The sequence below is a fragment of the Pan paniscus genome, chromosome 3, assembly GCF_029289425.2.
Source record: "Pan paniscus chromosome 3, NHGRI_mPanPan1-v2.0_pri, whole genome shotgun sequence".
Taxonomy (NCBI): domain Eukaryota; kingdom Metazoa; phylum Chordata; class Mammalia; order Primates; family Hominidae; genus Pan; species Pan paniscus.
In genome coordinates this window covers 121,153,050-121,167,855 of record NC_073252.2, presented here as the reverse complement: position 1 = coordinate 121,167,855, position 14,806 = coordinate 121,153,050, and positions in this window count along the sequence as shown.

Genomic DNA, 14,806 nt, shown 5'->3' with positions numbered 1-14,806 from the left:
ACCAGAGGTCAGGAGACCAGCCTGGCCAACATGGCGAAACCTGGTCTCTACTAAAAATACAAAAAATTAGCTGGACATGGTGGTCTGTGCCTCTAATCCCAGCTACTCAGAAGGCTAGGGCAGAAGAATCGCTTGAACCCGGGAGGCAGAGGTTGCAGTGAGCCGAGATCGCGCCACTGCACTCCAGTCTGGGCGACATAGCTGGACTCCGCCTCAAAAAGAAAAAAAAAATTAATACAGTTATAGGAAGCTTAACTTATTCATGTATCTACTTTATTTGCCAAAATAAAAATAACAATCATGTGTTCCAAGCTTTTGAAAAATAATACGTTATTAATTCTCCTAATGTTTCTGTGAAGTCATGATAAATAAATGTATCACAGTCTTTTATCTTGTTGAGAAACAAACACATAAACTAAATAATCACAGACATTGATGAGTTAGCCTATAAGCATGTAATAAATCAATGAAGACCGGTAATGGAAACTAAGTTCTCTTTACTTTCCTTTTAGGGCAATAGTCACTATATTACTATACTTCCCAAGAAAAGCTGGCAAGGATAGGCCATTTTATTTTCAGTTTCCTTTTGTAAACAATCTTTGTAGTTGACAGAAATAGACCAACCTATTCTGTAAATTTTCCATAAACATTCTCTTCATTTTCATAAGCGTAATTCTCATCCTTCTGCCTTATTTGAAATACGAATGTTCCGTATTGGTTTCAAATTCTGGAAGTGGGCAAATCAAGCAATATGTTGAGTAAATTACACTGAATGATTTGTAGTTTGTGTCAGCTCTACAATTCAACTAATCATTTGTGTACGTTGTCACAGGCGATTCTATTTTTCTGCAAGTTGTCAGAAAAGAAAGAAATATACCTGGAAGTGTCCTAAATTGGTGCGCTTTATTTCTTAAGTGCCATATTCCTTTGGAGAGAATAAAAGTGACAAGAGTTCAGATAAACTGCATCCCTACTATATATTAAAGATTTTACTAATTAAACCCACATGGTAAGATTGTCTAAGGAAACATTTTTGCCCTAGGTACAAAACAGTCCTCATTCTTATCTAGCTAATTGCAAAATAAATCCTGTCTTCTTTCCTCTTCCAGTGATGTCAGATGTTCCCCCCTAAGCCTTGACTTGTTCTTTATTTTCATGAGAAAACAAGATTAGCCATCTCTTCCGCTGATTTGTATTTTGAAACAAGAAGTGGAATGGCCCTTATAATGATCACCTGGTATCATCTTTGATTCTGGTCAACAAAATTTATCAATCTCTCATTCCCACAACTACCTACTGCTATCTTAATCTTCAGAGACAAGCACGTAAGAACCTACGTTAAGTTAAACTTGTAACTGTCCCCCAAAGATAGCACAGTAAGAAAATAAAAGTGTGTTCTCATTAAAACAAAAACAAAACAAAAAAAGCATCTCTTAGGGCTTCCTCACTATAATCTTTATTTCCTATTGAAATAACCTACGTCAAAGGCTACAGTTTATCCTTTATTTGAACGGAAAAAAAAGTAGAATATTTATTTGATGAAACAACTATGGCCATACTCTTTAAGAACAGAGAATGACTAATATTGAAAAAAGAAGGCTGGACACGGTAGCTCACGCCTATAATCCCAGCAGTTGGGAGGCCGAGGCGGGTGGATCACCTGAGGTCAGGAGCTCGAGACCAGCCTGGCCAACGTGGCGAAACCCTGCCTCTACTAAAAATACAAAAATGAGCCGGGCATGGTGGTAAGTGCCTGTAATCCCAGCTACTCTGGAGCCTGAGGCAGGAGAATTGTTTGAACCCGTGAGGCAGAGGTTGCAGTGAGGAGAGATCGCACCACTGCACTCCAGTCTAGGCGACAGAGCAAGACTCCATCTCAAAAAAAAAAAAAAAAAAAAGAAAGAAAGAAAAAGAAAAAGAAAAGAAAACATACAAAACTTCCCAAAAGAGTTTTTTAAAAATATGTTTGCCAGGCGCGGTGGCTCACGTCTGTAATCCCAGCACTTTGGGAGGCTGAGGCGGGCGGATCACGAAGTCAGGAAATCGAGACCATCCTGGCTAACACGGTGAAACCCCGTCTCTACTAAAAAATACAAAAAAATTAACCGGGCATGGTGGCGGGCGCTTGTAGTCCCAGCTACTCGGGAGGCTGAGGCAGGAGAATGGCGTGAACCCAGGAGCCGGAGCTTGCGGTGAGCCGAGATCGCGCCACTGCACTCCAGCCTGGGCGACAGAGCGAGACTCTGCCTCAAAAAAATAAAAAATAAAAAAAGTTTATACTTAGAGTTTCCCTTGATTTGTAATTTTCTTGTCACATTTCTAATAACTCCATTTATATAAACATTTCAAGTGGTCTATAATAATTGATAGGATACATGTATTGAAGACCTGAGTTCTGACGATATTATCCTTGTATATCATGGTCTATAACTTTAGCTTATGTGTCATATTTAATCATAATGCCCCTATGTCCAGTATTATAACTAGGAAAATAGCATGGTATTATGAAAAGAGTACCAGATATACGATCAGATGATATGAAGTCCCAACTTTGCCACTTTCTAGCTAGGTAACCTTCACTTAATTTCTCTGAACCTGCTTTCTCATCAATAACCTGAAGTTAATAAAAATACTTGCTCTTCCCAAATCCTAGTGCTACTGAATGACTCATTATATATGCAAGGACTTTATAAGCTTTAAAGTTCTGTACAAATTATTAGTTATCATTGCCTCAATCACATTGTATGATGAGGAAATGTTTAAGGCCCCCTTTTTCTAGGTTCTTCCCCCCAAATAATGATTTTATTTGCCTTATAACTGTTTTGAGGCAATTCCATTTTACTTTTGTTTTTCTGAGCCTGAGAACTCTGATTTTAATAATGGTATTGCTGTATGTGTGCATGAGGGGGATTTTGGACCAGCTATCTGCTAATAATTTGAGATTACACACCTGCTGAGCCCTGCTCACCTTATCATTTATCTGGAATTTTCAATCATTAATATTGTACTTCTAGTTAAGATAGAGATCATTATAAATAGTAAAAATCCCTTCTATAAAATTTGTAAACTCTTTGTGATCATTGAGTAAAAAAAGCAAATGCATATTTTAAAAAGTGATTGAATAACATTTATAAAAGTTGAAAATAAATAGAAAAGTAAAAAAACAGAATCCTACATATTTTCAAAAGGTATATTTACTGCTGCCTTTTTTAATAATCTCTTAGAATGTTAGTTTTGATGCTCCATAAATACGATAAGTTTAATAGCAATAGTTTCCATTACTTACCAATGTATTATATGAATCAGTGTTCTTGTATTAACTTAAAAAATTGATAGCACAGATATATTTCATATAGCCAGTGCATTTAACCTCACACACAAAAAAACCTGTGAAGCGCCACCTATTGTTAAAAATAAGTCATTTCAAATTTCAAACAAAAAATATACTTGAGTCTAGGAACTGGGTTTTCACAGTGATCACCGCTTTACATTAGTTTCTTTTTTCTTTTGCAATACTGCCATATGGTTTAGAATAAGCTTTTAATAAAACTGCAAAAAAATTCATAATATATATTGGCTACTTTTTGAGGAATCTAAAGACATGAAAAGGCTTTATTTGTCTATAGGAAGTTACAGTATTGATGGAGAAGATAAAGTAGTGGGGACATTGAGTTTTAGCTAATATATAAGAATTAATATATCGATAAAGGTGTTTGCCCACTTGAAGTAGTTACTTAGAAAAGGTACTTATTTCAATAATACTACAACTGTACAAATCTCTCTTTATATTCATATTGTATAATTGTATGTATATTGTGTAATTGTAAATATATATTTACAATACGAGTCCTTGTAAATATTCCTTGTATTGTTAATATCATCTGGGCTTACATCACATTCTCTCGAAATATCTCAATATTGTATATCAATATTGTATATGGGATATTGTATATATGGTAAATAATCTCGATATTGGAAAATGTCTCCCTTTTCAAAATGGATTTGGATTTTTCTAACACATAAATCAATAGAAGCCATGTGTATGGAGTAAGAAGAGTGCTCAGGCTGAGTTAAAGTCTGAGAAGAAAAACAAAGTATCAATTTACATTTTTACATATATTAAATAAGACAACCAGCCTCCTAGAGGAAGACACAAAAGAAAGAGGACAGTGAGTAACAGGGGAAATTGTAAGCAGCTGAGAATAACAGGAATGTCTTCTACTTTGGCTTGTTTCCTTCACTGGCTATGTTACTTTCACAAATCTCTTTCCCTCCCGAATCCCAAATGGTCACCTGTGAAGTGGCTACACTACACAGAATTAGGTTTGGAGATCAAACCTAATTCAGTTTTTTTATTCATACTCTCAATAATTTATGCATTTGTTGAATAAATATTTACTAAGCACCTACATCATGCCAAGGAGGATGAATGCATTATGAACAAGACAGACAAAGCCCCTGTCCTCATTCCTTATGAGAGTTCACATGTAGGAGGAAGAGACAGGCAATAAACAAACTAATATTTTGTGACAGTAATGGTAAGTACTGCCATGAGAAAATGAAGCTTGGCTGGAGTGATAGGGGTTGAGAGGTGATGACTGCTTTAGCGAGGGTAGCCAAGAAGGGTCTCTCTGAGGAAGTGAGATTTGGGCAGAGCCATGATGAGGTGAGGGAGTGAGCCACTAGTGGGGAAGCAGGAATCCAGCAGGAGAAATGGCCAGTGCAAAGGCCCTAGGAAATATCACGTGGAACTAGGGAGAGAAAACATGGTAAAGAGGAGGTCAGAAAGGAAGGCTACAGCTATATCATTTAGAGCCTTGTAGCCCATAATAAAGACTCTGGATTTTTTTCTAAAGTCATAAGAGGTTTTGCAGCTGATGGTTATCTGTTCAAAATGTTTAAAGATCTGCTATGGGCCAGGCACGGTGGCTCACACCTGTAATCCCAGGACTTTGGGAGGCTGAGGTGGGTGGATCACCTGAGGTCAGGAGTTCAAGACCAGCCTGGCCAGCATGGCAAAACCCCATCTCTACTAAAATACAAAAATTAGCCGGGCGTGGTAGTGGGCACCTGTAATCCCAACTGCTCAACTACTCAGGAGGCTGAGGAAGGACAATCACTTGAACCTGGGAGGTGGAGGTTGCAGTGAGCTGAGATCCTGCCACTGCACTCCAGCCTGGGTGATAGAGCGAGACTCCATCTCAAAAAAAAGATCTGCTATGAAAGATCTGCTATGTTAAATGTTAAAAGGGTGCTGTAGGGAGAATTAAGAGCAAAGAGAAATATTTATGTTAACACATAGCATAAATTATATATTGCTATAAAATATAAAGTATTAATCATTATAGGAAGAAGAACTTGAAACTTATCCTAAAATAAATAGGATTCATAGAAGAGGAAAAGAAAAAGACAGCTTACCCTTAGTGCATGGCACAAGGAAATACTGGAAGGTGCAAATAGGTGATAGGCACATCGTGATTGTGGTCAATTTACAAGACTTACATGAGTGGAAGGGAAGATTTCTTGTCAAAATTGGATAAGTAAGCTAAGGACGAATTACAGAGGGACCTTAATGCCAACATGATGATCTGGGCTTGATCCCAAAGACAATAAAATTGATGAATCTATATTCATCAGAAAAGTTAGAGGCATTGCAATCTCTTCCATTCACTTCTGTTCAATTTTGAAAGAAGTAAGAGGAGAAAAAAAGGATTTTTAGGGAGAAAAGTGTGCATAAGAGATCACTAATATTTTATAGCTATGTCTGGTCAACTCAAGGAATGGAATATTGATTATATTTTGCTGCTGTGGCCCAGAGATATCAAGCAGTATTTATGTTCCATTAAAGAGTTAATCAATTAGACCATCAAAATGATTGCTGAAAAATTCCCCAGTGAAGATAATGTATAGATACTAAGAAACCTTAATCCATGAAAAAATCGTAAATACTACACTTATAGAAAATTGAGATCAAATATTTGTAATAGCAAGTAAGGTAGGGATGCTATTGTGATTTGAAAAAAACAATTAAAACTTTTCAATTCATTGTCCAGCTGTATGTGGTAAGTGAGTCATGGACTTCACTTGCTTCCAAGATCATTTTGGTTCATACACCCATCAATCTAACAACTGTGTATTGGTACTAGGTGTGGTACTGTGCTAAGTATTAGGATACAAAGATGAAAACAAATTCATGGGCTAGCTGTAGGCAGTGCCTCAGTTGATGGGAACAGGGATGAGCTCAGGCTCAAGATCTAAAGACAGCCAATCCATAGCCTAGGCCATAGCCTAAAGATGTCTTGGTTTCTCTCTCTCTCTTTTTTCTTAATTAAAAAAAAAAAAGACTGTTAGAAAAAAAGAATGAGCTGGTCCAGCCTGGAAATTATGGAGAGAATAAGGCAGTTACTTTATGAAATAGAATCTTCAAAGTCATGAAGAGAAGGGCGATGCGGGACCATGAGTTAGTAAAAGTGATGACTAAACACAAATCCTTAGGTAATAATAACAAAAATATCATCTTTCTTGTTTCTTTTTTCTTTTTTTTTTTTTTGAGACAGAGTCTCGCTCTGTCACCCAAGCTGGAGTGTGGTGGCACAATCTTGGCTCACTGCAACCTTCGCCTCCCAGGTTCAAGGATTCTCCTGCGTCAGCCTCCTGAGTAGCTGGGATTACAGGCGTGCGCACCACGTCCGGCTAATTTTTGCAGTTTTAGTAGAGACGGGGTTTCACCATGTTGGTCAGGCTGCTTTTGAACTCCTGACTTCGTGATCCGCCTGCCTTAGCCTCTAAAGTGCTGGTATTACAGGCAGGAGCCACCGTGCCTGGCCAAATATCACATTTCATCAAATCTAAGATGTCAATTGTATGATGCATTTTTCTTTTATGGACTACTACGAAATTTTTTTAAATGCTGCTAATTCACTCCTGACACAATGCTTCCTTATCACTTATAGTTTTATATTAAATACTTATTAATATGGCTTTTTAATGCTGATTTATGCACAGATTTTGTCACATATCATTCTTGTGCACACCTGAAAAGAAAAATGTAAGCAAAATAAATATATTAGGGTCCCTAAAACTACTTCAGAGTCTGATTCTTCTGAATTACTTTTTGACTCAGTCATTAATGCTTGTGTTTTTCTTTTTTTTTTCCTTTTGGCACGGAGTCTCGCTCTGTCGCCCGAGCTGGAGTGCTGTGGCACAATCTCCGCTCACTGCGACCTCCATCTCCTGGGTTCAAGCAATTGTCCTACCTCAGCCTCGTGAGTAGCTGGGATTACAGGCGCCTGCCATGATGCCTAGCTAATTTTTGTATTTTTAGTGGAGATGGGGTTTCACCATGTTGGCCAGGCTGATCTTGAACTCCTAACCTCAGGTGATCCGCCTGCCTCGGCCTCCCAAAGTGCTGGGATTACAGGCGTGAGCCACTGCGCCTGGCAATGCTTGTGTTTTTCTGTAGAAGATAATCTTATGGCCATCAAGAGCATTGGGCAGCATTTCTTAAAAGATGTAGCAGTTCTTAAAAGAGTGCTGCATCATTGTTCTCTGGATTTTTTCCAAAACCTATTCTGTGTTTTGATACTGGAATGTTCTTGATCTTATCAAAAAGTGTCAATAAAAGGTTTTCAGACAGCAGCCAGGACTCATAGTCCTGCCTCAAATGGTCCTTAAATAGTTTCCTGAGTCAAACATGGAGAGGCTGCAGTTGTTCAGTCATGCAGCCAGGAATAACAAGCACGTTTGCACATGGGCAGGCAATAACAACTACCTCACAACTTGACTCCTGTCTGCCAGACAGCAATTGTAAAATCCAACCCGACTTCAGAGGTATTAAAATGTGGATGAAAATGTGCATTTGGGAGTTGATGGAATACAATAGCTAACATATTCTCCTTCGATAATCTTATGCTTTTCCTATCTCACCTTTGTACAGATGACACACAAAGTGATTTAGTAGTTTGCCCAAGATTATATAGCCGGCATGTGGGAGAACAAGGATTTGAAATCAGGTATACAGAGTAGACGGTGAGGAAGTTATTTGGTAGCAAGAAGAGAAGTAGACAGAAAAGGATAGCTGAACTGCTCTGACAATAACAGGATATTCCATTGAAGATCCACCCCCAGCCTGTTGCTTGAGGTCTCTAAAGCTCTTTGACACTTCAGGTGGCACAGTCTTATGATGGTTTATTTTTGTTGATTCTCATGCAATTCCTATCTCTCTTTTATCATATTTGATGGCTTGACTCAGTTTCTGCTCCTTAATAAGCAATAAGCCTGATAAATATAAGCATCAAAGTCTGTCTGGGAGAATTGGGAATATTGCACAGAGAAGGGCACACTGAGCTTAGCTTTGGTGGATGGCAGACAACATTGGTGGTGGGTGGAGCTAGAAGGAGGACATTCTAAAAGCTAATTGAGTGTGCAAAGGTATAGAGGGCAGAATGGTCATGGCACATGATATGGTTTGACTGTGTCTCCACCCAAATCTCATCTTGAATTGTAGTCCTATAATCCCCATGTGTTGTGGGAGGGACCTGGTGGGAGGTAATTGAATCATGGGAGCAGTTAGCCCCCTGCTGTTTTTGTGATAGTCAGTGACTTCTCACGAGATCTGATTTTCTTTTCTTTTCTTTTCTTTTTTAGATGGAGTCTTAATCTGTCTCCCAGATTGGAGCACAGTGGCACCATCTCAGCTCACTGCAACCTCTGCCTCCCGGGTTCAAGCAATTCTCCTTCCTCAGCCTCCTGACTAGCTGGGATTACAGGCGCCTGCCATCATGCCTAGTTAATTTTTGTATTTTTAGTAGAGATGGGGTTTCACCATGTTGGCCAGGCTGGTCTGGAACTCCTGACCTTGTGATCCGCTCACCTTGGCCTCCCAAAGTGCTGGGATTACAGGCGTGAGCCACTGTGCCCGGCCGGATCTGATGGTTTTTCCCCGTTTGCTCGGCACTTCTCTTTCCAGTCACCATGTGAAGAAAGACATGTTTGCTTCCCCTTCCGCCATGATTTTAAGTTTCCTGAGGCCTATTCCCTAGCCGCACTGAAATGTGAGTCATTAAACCTCTTTCCTTTATAAATTACCCAGACTCGGGTATGTCTTTCTTAGTAGCATGAGAACGGACTAATACAATATATATGGAGTTCAGAGAGTAAGAAGGTAGAAGTGAAAAAGGGAAGGCTAGATAGGAAAGCAGAGATCAGATCACATTCCATGTAAAGAAGTTCTATAGTATCCTGTAGAAGAGTGGTTTTCAAGCTTGTTTAGCAGTGACCTATTTCCCCCTGCCCTCAAAAAGTGCTGTTTGAAAACCTAGACTATAAAAGAGATAAGATGGAACTGCACTGAAGGAAGCAAGGATGGGTCAGTGGGGCAACTGCACACAACACAACTTTAAATCCATTTCTAGAGCTAAAATGCATGCCTAGCTGGGCACGGTGGCTCACGCCTGTAATCCCAGCACTTTGGGAGGCCGAGGCCTCCAAAGGTCAGGAGTTTGAGACCAGCCTGGCCAACCTGGTGAAATCCCGTCTCTACTAATAATACAAAATTAGCCGGGCATGGCGGTGCACGCCTGTAATCACAGCTGCTTGGGAGGCTGAGGCAGGAGAATTGCTTGAATCCAGGAGGCAGAGGTTGCAGTGAGCTGAGATCGCACCATTGCACTCCAGCCTGGGAGACAAGAGCGAGACTCTGTCTCAAAATAAATAGGTAAATAAAAGTAAAAATAAAAAATGCATGCCCTAGGAGTAATAGGAGAAAGATCACCTTGGCAGTAGGAAAGAGGATGAAGGAGCAGAGGCGGTCATTTCTCTCAGTTGCTAGGAAGCCACAGCAGTCATCTGGGCGAGAAAACTGAGAAATAAGAAATGCCATGTGTTAATCATGGTTAGATGGCAAGGTAAGTTTAGGTGATTCCTTTTTTTTTTTTTGAGACGGAGTCTTGCTCTGTCGCCCAGGCTGGAGTGCAATGGCACGATCACGGCTCACTGCAAGCTCCACCTCCCGGGTTCAAGCTATTCTGCTGCCTCCGCCTCCCAAGTAGCTGGGGCTACAGACACGTACCACCATGCCCAGCTAATTTTTGAAATTTTAGTAGAGACGGAGTTTCGCCATGTTGGCCAGGCTGGTCTCAAACTCCTGGCCTCAGGTGATCCGCCCACCTCAGCCTCCCAAAATGCCGAGATTACAGGCATGAGTCACGGCACTCGTCCCGGGATTCTTATAAATGTACAGTAGACAACCACACAAATATCTAAGGCTAGAAAACGAAGTACATCTAGTTATACACGAAGTGGAACTGGGAAGACACAAAATGGCTGTAGATGTCTATTTTTCTGTGCATGTTTTCTGATGTGTTTATATAATGAGATGACAATGGATATTTAAAACATTATTGAAAAAATGCTCAATATTCCACTGTAAGAATATATCACATTTGCTTAAATATTCTAGTCCCAAATTTTAAGAAGAAAAAGCACTAATTTCTATAGTACTGGGTCTCACCTCCGATACCAAGCTTCCATGGGACTGATTTTCACTGTCTTGCCAGGGCCCTCCCCACGTCCTGCTTGCTAAGCCACATGTAGCAGAAACAATAATGTCTTTGGGAATGGCAAATCTCTCACATCAAAGACCACGCACCTGGGGCTTTGGTTCTTCTGATTTTTCGTGTACACCTGCTTCTTCTGCCTTGTGCATCACAGGGAACCTTCAGAGAATTTCACATGCAATCTTCTTGTGAGGCAGATCCCAAGTACAACCCACATTTCTGAAGATATCTTATTCCTATTCAGGGCTCATAACACACATGTGTGTTAGTGGTTGAAATATTGTACTTAAGGCCTCAAATTTATCTTTGAATTGGACACTATTTTTGTGGGACCTAATACAGAAAACAATCAGAAAGTTTCAATCAGGACACATGAAGGTAAAAATAAAGGAGTTATTCCCCTTATTAATTAAATCTCTTCACTAGGCTGGGCGCTGTGGCTCACACCTGTAATCCCAGCACTTTGGGAGGCCGATGCAGGCGGATCACTTGAGCCCAAGAGTTCGAGACCAGCCTGGGCAGCACGGCAAGACTCTGTCTCTGCAAAAATTAGCTGCGGATGTGCGCCTATAGTCTGAGCTACTCAGGAGACTGAGGTGGCAGGATCACCTGAGCCTGGGAAGGTCAAGGCTGCAGTGAGTGGTGATTACACCACTGCACTCTAGCCTGGGCAAGAGTGAGACCCTGTTTCCCATTCCATACACACAAAGCTCAAGTGTAAATATAGATCAGTGTTGATAATCAGATGCAGAAAATTATGAGCTGCCTTAAAGTTTTTTTCTGCATGGCAATTAAATGCATAAGAAACCTGTTTTTTTCTGACTAAAAGGTACACCGTATAAAGCTCCTTTTCTTGTGCCATACTACTTACTAGTGGTGTCTTGATGAAGATGTGTCCAAAGAAATGAAATATTCAGCATCCCCTGTAATATAGAACTTTCCTCCCCCCATCTTCAATTTCCCACATTGTCACCAGGAGCAAAATCTTCAAGCATTTAGAGCCATTGCATTGGCCTTGAAATGTCTTATATGATTTGTCAAGCAAGAAATATTTTCAGCCTCCAAGGGATTTATGTGATTAATAAAATTTTTCAAAGAAAAATGTTTATTAAAAATAAAGAAAAATCAAATGCCAGGGAATTTTTTTTTTTTGAGACGGAGTGTCGCTCTGTCGCCCAGGCTGCAGTGCAGTGGCATGATCTCGGCTCACTGCAAGCTCCGCCTCTGGGGTTCACGCCATTCTCCTGCCTCAGCCTCCCGAGTAGCTGGGACTACAGGTTCCTGCAACCATGCCTGGCTAATTTTTTGTATTTTTAATAGAGATGGGGTTTCACCATGTTAGCCAGGATGGTCTCCATCTCCTGACCTTGTGATCCGCCCGCCTCGGCCTCCCAAAGTGCTGGGATTACAGATGTGAGCCACCATGCCTGGCCCAGGGAATGTTTTTACATGGACATGTGGCTTCACTTTTTAACATGCATTTGTACCTTATTCAAGCTTTACCTCTAATTTTATATAGAAAACCTCATTAATACAGTGTAGATTTGCCTCCTTGCTACCTTAACTTTCTTTGCCTGTGGATATAGGTGAGTGTGTGTCTGTGCCTGTGTGCACTTGGGGATTTGAGGTTTGTGGGTGAAGGTATTTTGGTCACAGTCATTTAACCAGTCTCTAAGAGATTCCAAACATTCCATCAGCTTCCCGTCTTCTTCTGAGCCCACGAAACTCTTCCAGCCTCTGCCTGTTACCCAGTTCCAAAGCTGCTTCCATATTTTCAGGTATCTTTATAGCAATGCCCCACTGCTCGGTACTAATTTTCTGTTAGGCCGTTCTTGCACTGCTATGAAGATATACCTGAAACTGGGTAATTTATGAATATAAAGAAAATAAGTTCAATTTGCTTATAGTTCTGCAGGCTTTACAGGCAGCAAAGTGCTGGCATCTGTTCAGCTTCTACGGAGGCCTCAGGAAGCTTACAGTCATGACAGAAGGTAAAGGGAGAGCAGGCATATCATATGGCAAAAGCAGGAGCGAGTGAGAGAGTGGGAGTAGGGAAGTAAAAGTGCCACATGCTTTTAAACAACCAGATCTCATGTGAACTCAGAGCAAGAGCTCACGTACCACCAAGCATGCATGAGGGGTCTACCCCCATGATCTAAACACCTCCCACCAGACCCCAACTCCAGCACTAGGGATTATACTTCAACATGAGATTTGGGTGGGGACACATATTCAAACTCTATCAAGGGGCACAATTAATGATTGTGCTGGGGCAATGGGTGTTGACTAGGACTATCCCAGGCACACTGGGATCTATGGTCATACTGCTCTGTCATCTTCTGTCACACCACACTGTCTTTCTAAGTGATCTCAGCACTCCCATGGCTTCTTTTTCATAATCATAACCAAATATCTCCAGCCTGGATTTAACTTTTCAGCATCAGACCCTCATAAATAAGTGCTTATTCTGTTTAGATGTTTTACAGTCACCTGTAACTTAGTAACTCCAAAAGAAAACACATGATATCCTCTCTTCACATACACACTAAAATCTCCTCTTCTAGTGTTTCCTGTCTCTGTATAAGACACTACTGTTTACCCACTTGCTCAAATCAAAAACCTTCTCCTTACTCTTCATACCCCATCAGTTACCAAGATGACAGTTCTACTTTCTGTATCTCTCACAAGCTCTCCAGTAACACCACTGCCACAAGTCATATCAATGCTTACCCGAACTAGTTTACATGCTGTTGATAGTGTGATATTCCTGAAACACGAATCTGATCACTATTTTTTTTTTACATAAAAACTCTTCAGTTGCTTCCCACTGTCTGCAGAATCCAATCCCAACTTGGTAACATGGCCTCAGATCACTGTGATCTGGCCCCTGCCTCTCTCTCCAGCCACACCTCAGTTCTTTATGCTGCAGCTACATTGGAACTTTTTCAGTTCCTGGAGTGTGTCAAGGTTTTTCTAACCTCAGAAACTTTGCATGATATGTCTCCCTCAATGATATGATTATTAGATACTTTGTACTTCTTTGTAAAATTTTTCACAGTTGCAATTATTTATTTATTTAGAATAATTTGTTTAAAATCTGTCTTTCCTTCTAGACTATAAGGCTCCAGGATGCATCTGTTGTGTTCACCATTATACCACAGTCCCCAGCACAGTGCCCGAGGCTCAATCCATGTATGTTGTGTAATTAAACAAAGGATCTCTCTAATTCCTGGACTGAGTGGGGAAATTCAAATTACTTCTGTTTTCTATAATGATCAAGTCAACAAAGTAGCAACAAGAATTGTTAGTATATTTCTCTATTCAAATACATTTTTATGTCTTTTTTGGATGGGCTCATTGTCCCATCAGCAAAATAAGAGGAAGAATATCTAATACCTTCCCATTACACGTTATTTCCTCATTTGAATAAAGTTAAAAACATAAAGGTAGAAAGTGAGACAAGTCACAATCTAATTTCCAGATACTGAATTTTCACAAGCTGGAAGAATAAGATGTAACACGGTGATTTAGTAAGTCAGCTGTTTCCTTCCAGGTTAGAGACAAATCACAAGAGTAAATGCTAAGAAAATTTTCCAATCAAATATTGCTAATCCTGTTGATTTCTAACATTCAAGAAGCCCAGAAAAAAAATCTAACAGTGGAGTTCTTTGTGTTTCTTCTTTAATGAGTATTTGGCAAAAAACAATGAAGTTGGGGAAAACATTTTTGAAGGCACAGAATCCAGTGTCCCTTGCTTACAAAGCAACCGTTGGGACCTGAAGTGATTGAGCATCTGTTTTCAATCTTGGGTCAAAATTTCTTTTAATCCAGGATGCAATTAAATCTCTAGTATGTGCAGAGATATCTATTTCACATATATAATTCCCTAGATGTTTAATTATAAAGTAGTTGCAATCATTTGCACAAATCAGTTCATATTATCTTATTTGACATCAGTTTACATGTTTGGGAAGGAGATAGATGTATGGGGCTCTGAGGTGGTGCTGGGCTGGGGGAGGACTTGTTTAATATCTAGGAGTTTGTCCCATTTCCTTCTTTTTCATCTCCCAACAAGGCTGGCTTTCTATCTTGCTTTTTCTTCTGGTACTAAGATAGGAAGTGGTAATTTTGTCAAATGTATGCATATTGTATTTGTAGTCACCCTAGCTAGGTCTGAGTTCTAAGGGAATTTCTTAAATTCTTTGTTAAAATATGAGAATTATTTTCCTTAAGCTATTAGTTATGCAGAA